At 30.6% G+C, this 13,819-nt stretch overlaps 1 long non-coding RNA gene across 1 annotated transcript in view; it reads left to right on the top strand.

Annotated features, from left to right (window-relative positions):
• The first annotated feature begins 11,032 nt into the window (after window positions 1–11,032).
• The window catches only part of LOC136976559 (uncharacterized), a 49,878-nt gene continuing 47,091 nt past the window's right edge, over window positions 11,033–13,819 (top strand). Inside the window, exon 1 of the long non-coding RNA XR_010880945.1 lies at window positions 11,033–11,336. This is a non-coding gene — a long non-coding RNA (uncharacterized lncRNA). The remainder of the gene's footprint in view (window positions 11,337–13,819) is intronic.

The following is a 13,819-nucleotide window of genomic DNA, read 5'->3' as shown; positions in this document are numbered from 1 at the left end:
AAGAATAAAAACAAAAGACATTCATTCGTATCCATTTAACATATAAAAATTTATTTTCAAGACGAATTAAAATAGTTAACGAGAATATTTTAAGATAAAAATCACATACGTGCATCTAGATTCTATAATATTCATACAAGAGGAGGAGGAGGAGGAGGAGGAGACGGGAGAGAGAGAGAGAGAGAGAGGATTAGAATATCAATAGGTTCTCTTGGGAACGAATTAAAAGCTTTACCTTAATTATCTCTTTACATAATTAAAATTCTGTTCATCCCAATAATAACAGATTTGCTATTTCAGGATTTTATTAAGGTAAAGGAATTTTCCGCATCCGATCCTCATCAATGAAGTGAAACTTAAATCGACGAGGTCGTTTAAAAGATAGGTAAATGATTTCTGTAAAACCGCATCAGTTATGCTGTCGAAATCATTCGGGGGATATTTAAGAGTTAGTGCAGAATGTTTTATGTTAGAACATTCATGACTTAGTACGCTTTAACATTTTGGTTTTTCTTGCCACTTCTCTTAGCTGACACTTGACAAATTAGGGCTCATTACAAATCTCTGGAGTTTCCTGCTAATTTTCCGCCCCAGGAAAATGCTCTTCTTGGGAAAACTAAGCGGCTTCTATTAATGTCTTCTCTTATTTTCTTTTCTCAATTTGAATATGCATCTATTTGTGTATTTATTGCTTTTGATGATAATGAGAAACAAATGACGAAGATCTCTTTGACGTTTGTCTAATCACTCTGCTTAATTATGTCAGAGGTTGCAGATTAACTTACAATGCAGATTTTCAAATTAACTAGAAAATGAGACAAGACCGAATCAATTTGTTCTATGTTATATCAATGAATAACCTTCGGCTATAACTCTATGATATAAAATCGACTTGTCACTTCTCTTGCATTTTAATCATTTTATCCCCGAATATTTTCCTATCATATAAGTAAAGTATACAATAAATTATCATTACATACTTTAATTTTCTTTTTTTTCAATCTCTTATTTTATTGCACGCTTGATACCTCAAATTGCCTTATTATAATTCTTTAAATTTATTAATAATTTATAAACTAGAATTATGATTATATTAATAAAATTTATTAGAATAATTTATTACACGGAATTATAAATATTTATAATACATAACAGATAATACTATGTTCTATTCGGAGATAACTATAGAAAATGCTTGATTAAAACAAACATTTTATAAAGTTTTAAAGAAATTTTCTCAAATTAAAAAAACAAATTAAATTTTTAATTATTTTTAAATTGAATTAATTTAAACTTTCTCATTTAAAATGTCTTAAACGTCATAAACAACTACGATCAGCTTCTCCACTTCCTTGATATTTGCATCTTATTTTCAGATAAATTTTATATTTTTTTAAGTCAAAAAACGTATTAATTCCTTGCAAAAACTCTAATTTTTGTAAATATATATATATAGGAGGGTCCAAAAGTCTGCGATTTTTGCAAGTAATTCAGCAAGTTACAAAGCGTTTTAATTTCTCAATTTGAGCAATTTTCCGCAACGTTTTTAAGTAATAAATTATTTAAACCAAAGATTTATTTAATCTGTACAATGTAGAATCATTTTGTATATAAATTTATATATTTAAACATATATAAACATAATAATTTCACTTTATATAGATGTTATATAGTCATCAGTCGGATAGTAAAAGTTAAAAGAGATAATATTTACGATTTATGATTAATTTTACAACTTTGACTTTGTATTTATATATAGAAAATAATAAAGATTAAAGTGCAAAATTGAAATTATTATTATGAAGAGAAGTGGGACTCGATTGCGGTTGTCAATAAATCCTGCAAGAGTATGTTTATTCAAAGCCACTTTACATAATGGTGCTACTCATAATTTATCAATAACAATTTAATTAAGTTATGTATACGCGAGATACAATTTCATCACTGAAAACGCTTGTTTATTTAACTATATTTAAATTATTTTCGAGATAAAAAATATCATTTTCTTTAAAGAATTAAAAGAAAAAATACAGAGGATGAGGAGGAAGAGAAGCGAGAAGAAGAAAGAAAAGATGATAAAAAATAAAATAAATAATTTTTATTTTGATTAAATGCATTCTAAAAAAAAGGAAAAAAGTTTTTATTTTTATATATCTTTTTATTTTTTTATGACTAGAAACCCATTTTCTACTAATAATTGACGTTTGAAAACTATTTCTACAGCAAGGAACAAAAGAATGAGAACTATGTGCTTCCTACTTTCCTCTTCCTGGCTATACAATCGATAGAAATTTTTAAAAAATATTTATATATATTTTCGGAGCCCGGAGCTAAGAATAATTCCTTATTAAAATATTAATAAAAATCTAGAAAAATATTAAAAATAAAACTCGATAAAATAAATAAATAATAATAATAATAAAACAAAGAATTGTCTGATATCTTTTCTCAATGGTCAATCTAGAGTCTTGCGTCAAATCAATAGTTAGAGTTGGCCTGTCTCTTGTCAGTAATGGGCAACTCGTTAGCTGCTTAGATCTTGGCAAGTTCTAAGCGGCTGTGTCAGCGAATGCAGTTTCGATCTCCAGATGCTAGTTGATCAAATTTCTTATTGACAGGTAAGAGAGTCGACACGTTCTATATATCCTTGTTAATGTCCTCTTGTTTCTTTCTTTAAATTGGCACTTTTTTTGATAAACTAGCTTTCCTTTCTTAACGAAAATATTCGATTTGTCTCGTAAATTCGGGCTTTGTGTTAATAATAAATAATAAATTAAAGCGGGGTTTTCTCTTAGCGTATTGAAATTTTTAGTCGTGTTTTCGCTCTGTTATCTTTAATGATAAGTAGTTCTGAGGCATTTATAGGTGTTTTAATGACATGAATTGTAAATAAATTCTTTCCTCCTGTCTTCGATACGTTTTATATTTAAATGTGCAATTTATTGTTAACGGGAAAGTATGATGTACAGGGGCACGACACTACTAATTTGAGATGGAGAATAAATATTTTAAATTAAATAAATTAAAAAATATAACTAAGTTTCAGCTCGACCTCTATTGTGAATTTTTCAAAATGCTATGAATTTCTAAAAAGTATATGCGTCGAGATAGTTTTACTTGTTTTATAACAAGTAAAACAAGTAAACAACTAGAAAAGTATACGGGGCAGATACAAATGAACTTAAACCTTCAGCTAAAATAATCACTTTAGATTCGAATTAATTCAATTTGTAAAAGATTTGAATGGATTTTCTTTAAAAAATTCGCACAGAAAACGTTCGATATCCTTTTTATCCGTATCGACAAAAGATTCGATCGCCATTAAAGGGTTAATAATCAATCTGTAGACGTCGAGATAAACTTATTTATGGCATTCATCATGCTTTCGATAAATCGGCTGGATGCCGAAGAAGGAAAAGAAGAGAACCTCTTTCGACTCGATATGCAAAGAAGAGAAAGAGAGCTTAATATCAATTTGATTAAGTCGCTCTGCAAATTACAAATGTTGAATTCAGTTGCACGAGAGGAGGTATAATTACGTAGCGCAGGTGTCGGATGCACCTGGTGCTATATAACGTCACCGGTTCCTAATTACATTACTCTGATAGAGGATACACGGTCCGTAAAATAGCCACGCTCGGTTTTTCTATCTTTCCCTCATTGGACGACTACTATTGGAATCAATACCACGCTACCCACTACCGACTTCGTCCCTCGTAAAGTTGAAAGCATTCTACTGTACTTAGAATTGGATAGCACCTGTATGCAGGGGGGAACGGGTTGTCTAACAACATCGAAGACACGGCAGAGAGGGAAGAGACTATCGATTAGCAATCGGTCCAGCCATTTGTCCAACCAGTCACACATAATCGAATGTATCCTGATAGACTATCCACTCTTTAAACTTTAAACACATCCACTTGTTCCCGGTAATTGAAGGATGCCAGACATCCAGCTCCGAATTGAAACGTTATAGCTCAATTCCTAAATGATATTTAGTTAATTCCCCCTCCAAAGAAAAAAAGGTAAAGTAAAACCTGGATTGATGGAATCCGGTCACCTGTCTCTCGATAACGCCATTGGAACCATTCGGATCACGTGTCGCTCGCCACACCTTTTGTTTCTCTCTACGGATAGTCGAGAGACTTCTATCGATACGTTTGAAGTATCGTCTTACTCGGAGATTGTCCAGTCATCGTCTTTGTATCATTGATAGTTTTCCCCAGTCGGAAGGGAGTGAGAATGGAAACAAAACTCGTGATGTAAGATTACACTATTTCACGTAAGTTTGGAATTCTTCTGCTGACGTTTTCTCAGATAAAATTGAGAATTGGAGTGATTTTTATATGTCATAGGAGAGAGATGCGAGAAGAATAGCAATGAGCAGTTAAAATTATTGTTTCTTTATCCCTTTTCTACGCGTTCATAAACGTAATGGATTGATTTATATATTAAAATAAAAATGGCATCAACTTTAAAATGTAGAAAAGATAATATTTTCGAGTTCAAAACTGGCCATTAATACGACAATTTCGAATCTTCTGTAACACTCTCTGATAATATATTTTATGATATTTGTCATAATTTATAAGTATTTTAATGAAGATTGTAATGAATGGTCAAGAGAAAGCTTATGCAAAACGAATAAAGAGAGTCTTGGGATGTGATGCGGATATATCTCTTATCTTTGCCGATTTTGCAATTAGAAAGCACAACCGAATTTATTGCTGGAATTATTTTTTTTCCGTTAAAAATTAAAATTCTCAAGAGAAAAATTGATCAAAAATCTAATTTTTGACTAAATTTCCTTATTTATAAAAATGATAATTTAGATTTTTTAATGCATTTTTCATCTTCGATAACTCAAGAAAATTGATAGATTTTTTCGATTGCCTATCAGAGATTTTCGTCGACATGTTTTTAGTTGATAGAAATATTGATGGAGAGAAAGCAGACTTTGTTCTTTTCTGAGAATAAATTATTCTGAGTTCGATATCTTCCGTCCCATTAAAAGAATCCCGAGTCATAAAATAAGGAGGAATGGTGAAGATGCAATGTAGTGATCCGGTAAGTTTTATTGGTCAGGTAGTGAATCATAAAAGATCAAACGACTAAAGAATGTAAAAATAAGTTCATGTTTTCTAACTGAATACTTCTGACATTAAAAAAAGAAGAGAAAGAGAGAGAGAAATGCAGAACATGTGCTTCACTTCCAGTATGCTATATGTATATAATGGAGATATAATGGAAAATTATGTAAAATGTTACTTAAAATTTCGAATAATTTTCTATATTTTTTATTAAAAAAATTTAAATTAATTTAATTTTTATTTAATTAATTCATTTCTTAGTTAAAATTTCCTTCTGGAAGTTTATTTGATGAATGATAAAATTATATGAAAATTATCATTTAATCAAGTTATCACTTGAAATAATATAATTAGAATTTATTTATTAATGAATTAAGTTAATTAATTATAATTAAAATAAAGAATAATTTCTATCCTTATTCTTAATTTCCTGTTCATTTCTTTCATTATAAATGAGAAAAGCGTGAAAACTAAACAGTCATAAAGTATAAGAAAAGTTTAGTTTTTTTCTTGATTTTCAGCTTATATAATATTAAATGATTGTCTAAATTGTACAAAATCTGTAAATTATTTATTAAATGTTTTAAACTTTAATTTTAAGCTGTGTTTATTTATATAATCGACTGAATTCTTCGTCTTCTCATAGGCATCTTTTAACATTTGTTCCTTCATTATAATCCTAGTTAAGGCTTAAAAATATAAAAATCTTTATAGAAAATCTATCTTCTATATTTTTATTAATATAAAAAATTTATTCTTTTATCGATTATTATTAAATTTACACAACTTTAATGTACAAATTTGCATTTAAGTGCTTTTATATTTAGAATGAAAAGCGTCGTGTAATATAGAGAAACTGTTTTAAAAAATCGCATAAAAACATACAAAAGTAAGAAGGATTATTATGTATAATTATTGGATAAACAATTCTTAGGGAATCATTAACGCAATTAAGAGGAGCAGACGGGATAATCTCATTAATTCGAGTGAATTTAAAGGCTAAATAGAGCAAGGGAGGAACAATATAAATTAGCGAGTTTCAAGGGCATTGCCTTTTTCATCTGACTCCACAGAATCACAATCGAGAAGCTAATACCAAGGGTCTCAACGTCGGCGGATAGGATTTATCCACTGCCATTTTCTACGATTAACTGAAGGCATACTCTATGTTGCCATGGCGACCATAATGCCTCCCAGATAATGGACGGAGCTGATATTCATCCGGTATTTTTCACACTATGACAACTTAAGTCTGCTCTCCTATCTAATCAATATGCACAACAAATTGTGATTAATAACCTCCAAAGGGATAAGTTATAACTAAGTAGAGATTTTGGCATTCAGCCGATTTACTGCTAGAGATTTTTACTATAATCACTCTTGTTAGCTTACAAATCTTTCAAAATGCGGTATAAAGATATTAAATTCGATCACCGTCTAGCTAACTGCAATCGGAAGTCACGAGGATCTGTAGTTTCCAAGACAAAAATCCTCGGCTTTTTTGCTTCCTCTACTTTCAGAATCGAAAGTGTTACTCTGAATTCGAAGCACTTTAAAACCCAACGACTTTGATCATCGTCAGAATATCACATTTACATGGCAATACGACATGTTTAGATTGCGTGGGATATAAATAAAAGCTTTCGCACAACTTGGCTCTTTTAAAATGCCGAAAATATCAAGAGACCATCAACGTCGCTCCCAACTTATCTCATATTTATCTTCCGTGCTGGAGTAAGAAATAATTCTATTCTTCCGAAAGCTATTTTATATAAAATTCTCGCACTTTCCAAATCTTCTTCTCTTGGATTCCGACCAATTATACACAAATTCCAATTAGGGGGATTACAGTATGACATTTTCTAACGTCACTCCAGGAGAGAAGATGCATTCCTTTCGAGTAGAATTAAGGTGGATTTATTTCTATTACTTTCAGTAAACTTTATCTTTTTGTTGCAGCTGAAATGTTGCTTTTTTTTCTTTTATATTTTATTTCTTATATGTCGACGGGAACGGTAGTTTTTTCCTAACCTACACTTATACGGAAAGCTTTAAAATACAGTTTTTTTTACATTAACAGAGAGGGGAATTTTTATAAAAACCTTTACCAGTACATTTTAATAGAATTTTCATATAAATGAGAATAGACAAATATTAATTCTAGTATTTTTTTACGATTAATTTAATATCTTTGTATTCTTTTCACGGGTTTAGTTTGAAAGAATAGAGCGAATAGATAAAAATGTTTACCGTGTCTTCTATAGAAAAAGAATGAAAAATTTGAAAAAAGAAAATCGAAATTTGGTTTGATGTTCAATTACTCCGATCACACTTCGGGCATTTACAAGCAGCAGCTAAGAATTTGCCAGATCTGTTGACATGTCGTTGTAGCAGCCACAGCAGCTTTTCTAATTCCAACCTTCCTTAATGTAATAACAATTGATCGCCTTCTTCCTATCATAACCTGGAGCCGAGCAGCATCGATGTATAACCTAACCAACAAAGAATTGTTCAAACTTGATTTTTTCCCCTCTCACTTCTACCTGTATACATTATTCGTAGACAAGTTTGAATATCAAATTATCGAATTAAGATTCCGGATATTCGTCGATTGGAAAATTTACCTTTTGTAAATGATTTTCTTGAGTACCGGCTTTGAGAATCTTTCCTGACGATTTATCAGCGTTGTGTGCCTTTTCTATCTTCTTATTTCGGAATAAGAAGGTAGAAAAGACACACAAGAGTTTAATTAACTGTCAAACAAAGTAATGGAGATCACCTACCATCAGATAATAGTTGTAATTGGTGGGAGAGTTGGTGTACAGATGTAATTTTCTGCTTCAGTCCTCAGAGACATTGTATATAGAGAAGTGCAGATATACCACCCTCAGTTGCTTCCCTCTATCTCGTAACCATAGCAACGTTGTGGTCAGGATTCCCTCACCGCACTTTGCTAGACTAATAACGCAGCAAAATTAGAATGGCCAACGAAACAATAACGCATTACCAAAACAGAGAAAGGGTTTATACAAGGTTCTACACAGCCTACGAATTATTGTGAAGAGGAACACAATGCCTAGAAATTTCAGAAAGTGGAAACAACAGAGGTTAAAGCAACAGAAAATGAACTATTTAATTTATTTCAGTGCATTTTATAGGCCAACAGAGTTACATATAATCCAAAAGAAACTTCTAAAAAGTTAAATTATATCAGAAATTCAATTTATCATCGAAAATTAATTAGAAAATTCAAATTAAAGTGACGAAAGCATGTAAACTATACAAATTTTTTTAAAAAAAATGGATTTCGGTCCGATTTATGGTGGTGATACCAACGAAAATGAATAAATTTATTGTTAAATTTTATAATTAATAATAATAATAATAAATTTCTCGTTAGATAAATAAATGTTTCTGCCTTTTAAAGTAATAAAATAAGAAAAATATTAAAAATATTTACCAGAAACTTTGGAAAAAACATCACATCTCGAACAAAGTCTTAGAGAAGAAACAACAATAAAAATAAGACAAATGCGGATCTGAATAATAAAAATAAGAGGAGAAGAAGCTTATAGTTCTTTAAAATTTGCCATTCTCTTAAGATTTAAGCGGGTCATGCGCAATACAAATATATATGAAGGGAATGACATTTCAAAATCTCGTTGAGTAGCAGTAGTAGCGAATCGGACGAAGACAATTGGATATTCATGACTTCAATTCTGGTTAGAAATCCCCCCTATCCATTCTAATCATCCTTGAGAGTAGAAGCGTTACGTTTAGATGACGCTAGACTATCTTGTTAGTATATCATTTACAGAAAACATGAAGAGAAAAAGAAATCGTGAAAAATTGCGTCAATAACAAGCACAATGTTCAAAATCATTTGATATGCATGAAATGGCAAATGACCAAGTTGGATATATAACTTTTTATATTTGATTAATAAATTATGACCTCGCGCGACATATGGTATTTGTAATCTATGACTTTCTTCTCCTCTTTGGTCATGTCCGAGTCGTCTTAACCTCTACTTTTCTCTATTTCTTTCTACTTTACATCAATTCCATGCCACGCACATCTTTCCTTTTCTGCTTATATTCTTTAAATTAAATTTCAAAATATTTATCAAATTTTGATTATATGGAAATCAAATTAAGTTAATTCGGACGGGGTATGCTTTCTGCTTCTAAATCTAACACAATCCTCCCCAATTTAACCTGGTTTTTATTAATTTTTAACGGCTACACAGACGAACGGACGAAGTAAATATTATATTGTAACTTTTTAGTTTTTTTAATTAAATTATGGAGGAAAATGTGCCTAAAATTCTTTAAAATTTCAATTTTTTTAAAGCTTATTTTAGTTTACGGAAATCTTGAGGTGGATAGACGAAACAAATTAAATAATTACAAAATCTATATATATATATATTATAGGCCTATATTTAATTATTTAAAATATAAAAACGACTCGATCGCTTAATTAATATTGTAAAAAAATCTCATTGGACAATTGAAAATTTAACAGCGGAGAGAGGGCGTAATTTTTAAAACAATCTTACTATATAATATACTCTTATTGGATAATGAAATGGGGCGTGTCCCGTAACTTTCTTTCTAACACATTTAATACATTCTATTGGTCTAAATATATATTTTAATAAACTAATCGGAGATAAAAAGGTGTGGTTTAATATTTATTTTTTTAAACTTTATATTAAGCAATTTTTGATATTTTAATTTTAAAAAAATTACAAAAGTAGAATAATAAAAATAAATTATTATTATTTTTTTAAATTTGGAAAAATTTTAAGCGAGAAATTAGCAATGATTTTATAGATAATTTCATGGATTTGGGTCAAGTATTAATTTTGATTGAATGAGTAATCTTGAAAATTTATTTTTAGAGGCAACTCATCATCGGATCTAAGCGAGTCAAGTCAAAGCAATTGCGACTATCTGACGCTGCATGACGAATAATGCAAAACTAAAATTTTCAATATTAGAAAAGAGGAGAGAAACTAAACTTTTATTATTCATGATTTATTTATAAAACTACAGTAATCACATTATAAACGTAGATAGGAAGAATATATAACAGCTCTTATCGCTCTCGTTTTCTCATCTTAATCACGAAATTTCCTAACATTCGAGAGTAAAGGTACGATAAGAAGTTTGTTGCATTTAAATTTCTGTATAAATGTTATTAATTTTTATATAATTTAAATAAGACTTCATGAATTTTCATAAGAGTAATGGTTATAGAGCGTGCATACCTCTCTGTTTTTTCTCTCTTAAATTTAGGATTATGATAATTACAGGTAGCTTTATTCGTGTATGACCACTCGATACGATCAAATGATCATCAATTTTTCTATTTATAAATCAAGAAAAGGATGCCAACGTGATTGATCGTCTCAATTTTCAAACAAGAAGTAATATATTGATATCGAGAGGTGTTCGAAATAAGTAGTTTGGCATTAATCCAAAACGTTCAATTCAATTTAAGTACTTAATAGAGATACATTAAGTCAGGACCATTTAAATTCTCTTACTTGTATTAAAATTCAAAATGAAAAATACCTGAAGCAACTTTTTAACTAAGAGAAACCCTAACTCAATAAACTTTAATCTAGTAGCAATCGAAACTACATTCAATTTTCCTGCTCTTTTATTAATTTTTTTTATATTTTCTGTAATTATTAATAAAGAAATCAAGCTAAATTTAAATTATTCGTAATTATTTTTCATTAAATTTCTAAATCTAGAGAGGTAGCTTTATCCATTAAAGTGACGAAGATGATTATTGTTACGGATGTATAATTAAGATACATTTTTGAACTTTTCAAGCAATATTATATAATGATTAGAGGAACTTTATCTAATATATATTAAAGTATAGAAATTAAAGAAAGTTTTCTTTTCTCACCGGTGAGTCAGAGTCGATGGTGTAAAGTTATTCTGGTAGTGAAGGACGGAGTGCAGATGGTTTTGTCGTATGGAGTACTTATATAGAACCAGATGACATAACGACAGAATACTGGCGTAGATGGGTGTGATTGTTGTCATTGTTCATAGAATGGTGTAAATAAGAATCAATGGATACTTGCCTCCGGTCCTAGAACGGTTGGCCTGTTAGAAAAGACTGAATCGACTGAAACAAGTCTTTGCTAGTTAAGAGAATGCAATTATCGCCAATCCTTGCTGAAGGCAAATTAGTAGCAGCAATGATTACCAATCGTACTATGTAAGCTTGCGGTTTTCATTAAGTAAAATTATTTCTTTAATTGTTTTTAAAAGTTCTTTTGTAAGTTATTGATTTAAAGTAGATCTTTTGTTTGTTTTATTATTGCTTTTAATTGTTCGTTTGTTAGAATATTTGCATTTCTTAAGCGTTATTAAGCAAGGAAAAACATTTTATTTGGCTCAATACTGTTTAATTTTATAAATAAACGCGACTAAAATAGACTTATTTCGCGTTAAAACTCTTTAAAAGTTGCACAATTTATTCTATTTTACAGAGTAGGAATTTTTAAAAATAGAATTAAAGAATTGCTTAATTTAGAAAAAACCAAAAAACTAGAGAAATTAACGTAACAGAATCTATATAAAAAGATAATTTTCCTATTCATTAAGTCATAAAAACTGAAAGAATCGGAAGATATAAACAGACCTTCAAACGTTGGAAACGATGGCAATCTTCTCCATTGTGATAACAAATGATCGAAATCCAAATATACCATTAGCAAGTGGGTTATTTTGAGTGTCGACATTTACGAAAGATAACATTTGGTGTTAGGTTGAAAAGCACTTCAACAACAAACGAATCACCACAAATTCCAAAAGCACCATTATATGATATTATCCACATTAAGTAACACATCAGTGCAGCACCTCATTGGACCGAGTGCTAATATCAAGTCCGGGTTATTGTTATACTGTTGAGTGTTAGCAATATTAGTCTAAGGGCTTACATGTCGGAAAGAGTTCCTTGTAGTGGAAACAATGACACATACCTCGTCATCAATGGCAGTCACAGAGTTAAGAATCAGTAGCGAACGTTATAACCTCTAACACTTTCGACTGCACATTCTAGTTAATTTAGACAAAAATTCTAACAGCAATTTACTTGTTGGATAAAATGAAATCTTTCGCTAATTGCAACATTTAAAACGAAACTAAATGGGTCGTGTAATACAACGACATTCCGTTGTCTGTGTTGTGTGCAGACAGCTTTAATAGCCGACCCAACTATCAACCTCTCTGGGATTACTTGGATGCTAATAAAGGTATTTTATTACTCTGCTGGTGTTTTGCATATAGTTAAGGTGAGGGGAAAATATCCCCACTTCAAATTATTAAGTTATCGCTTCAGTGAAGTTGGTCGAGCCGAGTGTGGACCGTCCGACCACTCTTAAATTTACTTTTAATAGATTTAGGAGAAGGAAAGGGACATCTTTTTTGTCTCTCCATAAGTAAATATATCCTCGATAATTATTTGATTATTTAAAGATGCATTGGAGTGTAAGCTTCTAGCGCATAAAAATCCACTCGCAAGTTTCTCTAGCTTGAAATTATGTTTAAAATTGAGGGATGATGATGGAGATCTTCGCTTTCGATTTTAAAATCGATTATTTTAAATTGAATTTTATGATTTAAAATAATTATTTATTTAAATTTATATCACGAAGTAAAAGTTCTTTCATACTAATCATTCTCCTTTCAATGCTGACTTTCTCACGCTATCCCACAGATTTATCTTAATTCAATGAGTAATTCTCTGCATGAATACGTTTCTTACCACGTCAATAGATTCTTATACAAACAGAGAAACGATTGACACAGTTTTATTTTCCGTTCGATATTTTTTGTACATAGAAAAATCGATAATTTTACAATTTTCTGCCTACTTCAGTCCATTCGACATCATTTTCAAACATTGTTTGATTTTATATACATAAAAATGATCTGAACAACTTTTAAATTTTACGATAATATAAGAAACGACTTTCCTTTAACGTTTGGAGAGAGAAAGAGAGAGGGAGAGGGAAGGAAGGAAGGAGAAAAGAAGAAGCAGGAAAAAAAAATACCGTTAATGTCGTTGATAAGAGGGAGACAGCAGAAAAGATTCGTCTTATTTTCAACGAAGTCTCTTTTTGAAAGAAGAAAACGGCAAACTTAATTAAATGGGATAGCATCCTGACACGCTCTGACTTGTGCTCAACTCATTTAAACTCTGCACCATGCAATGCAGAACAGGAGACAGCAGTCACTCTAAATGGACCATTAGTATGCTGGTAAACACTAGTCGTTCTCATTCATTTAACATCTAGGAAAGGAATAAAGGTTAAGAAAAAAATATATATATATATAGGAAGAGAAATTTCGAAAAGATGCTACCAGGAAGAATAGAGGTTTTTCCTTTAACGGTATTGGGATTGTGAGCGAAAATATTTGACTGTTACGCTTTCACTTCCTTAAGAAACGACCCTGTTCGATAGACCGTAACAGTCACCATGGAATTTGTCGTTGTTTGAGCCTCATTAATTCCTAGGTCCAGTCGATGTTCCCTTGTGAGAAATCTGTTGGCTGGGTGGACCCGGTTTAATTAAATGGAAAGTTGCTCGCAATCAGCTTTTCGTCATCCTGTGTCCATTCAACGCTTACGTGACTAAAGTATGAGTTTTCTGAAAGTCGTTCTGTTAGATCCCCGTTTGAGAAAAACTACTC

Source organism: Centruroides vittatus, unplaced genomic scaffold (assembly GCF_030686945.1).
Source record: "Centruroides vittatus isolate TY-2023 unplaced genomic scaffold, ASM3068694v2 contig_401, whole genome shotgun sequence".
NCBI classification, from domain to species: Eukaryota; Metazoa; Arthropoda; class Arachnida; order Scorpiones; family Buthidae; genus Centruroides; species Centruroides vittatus.
The sequence above is the reverse complement of the archived record's forward strand: the minus strand, read 5'-3'. Positions and strand labels throughout refer to the sequence as shown.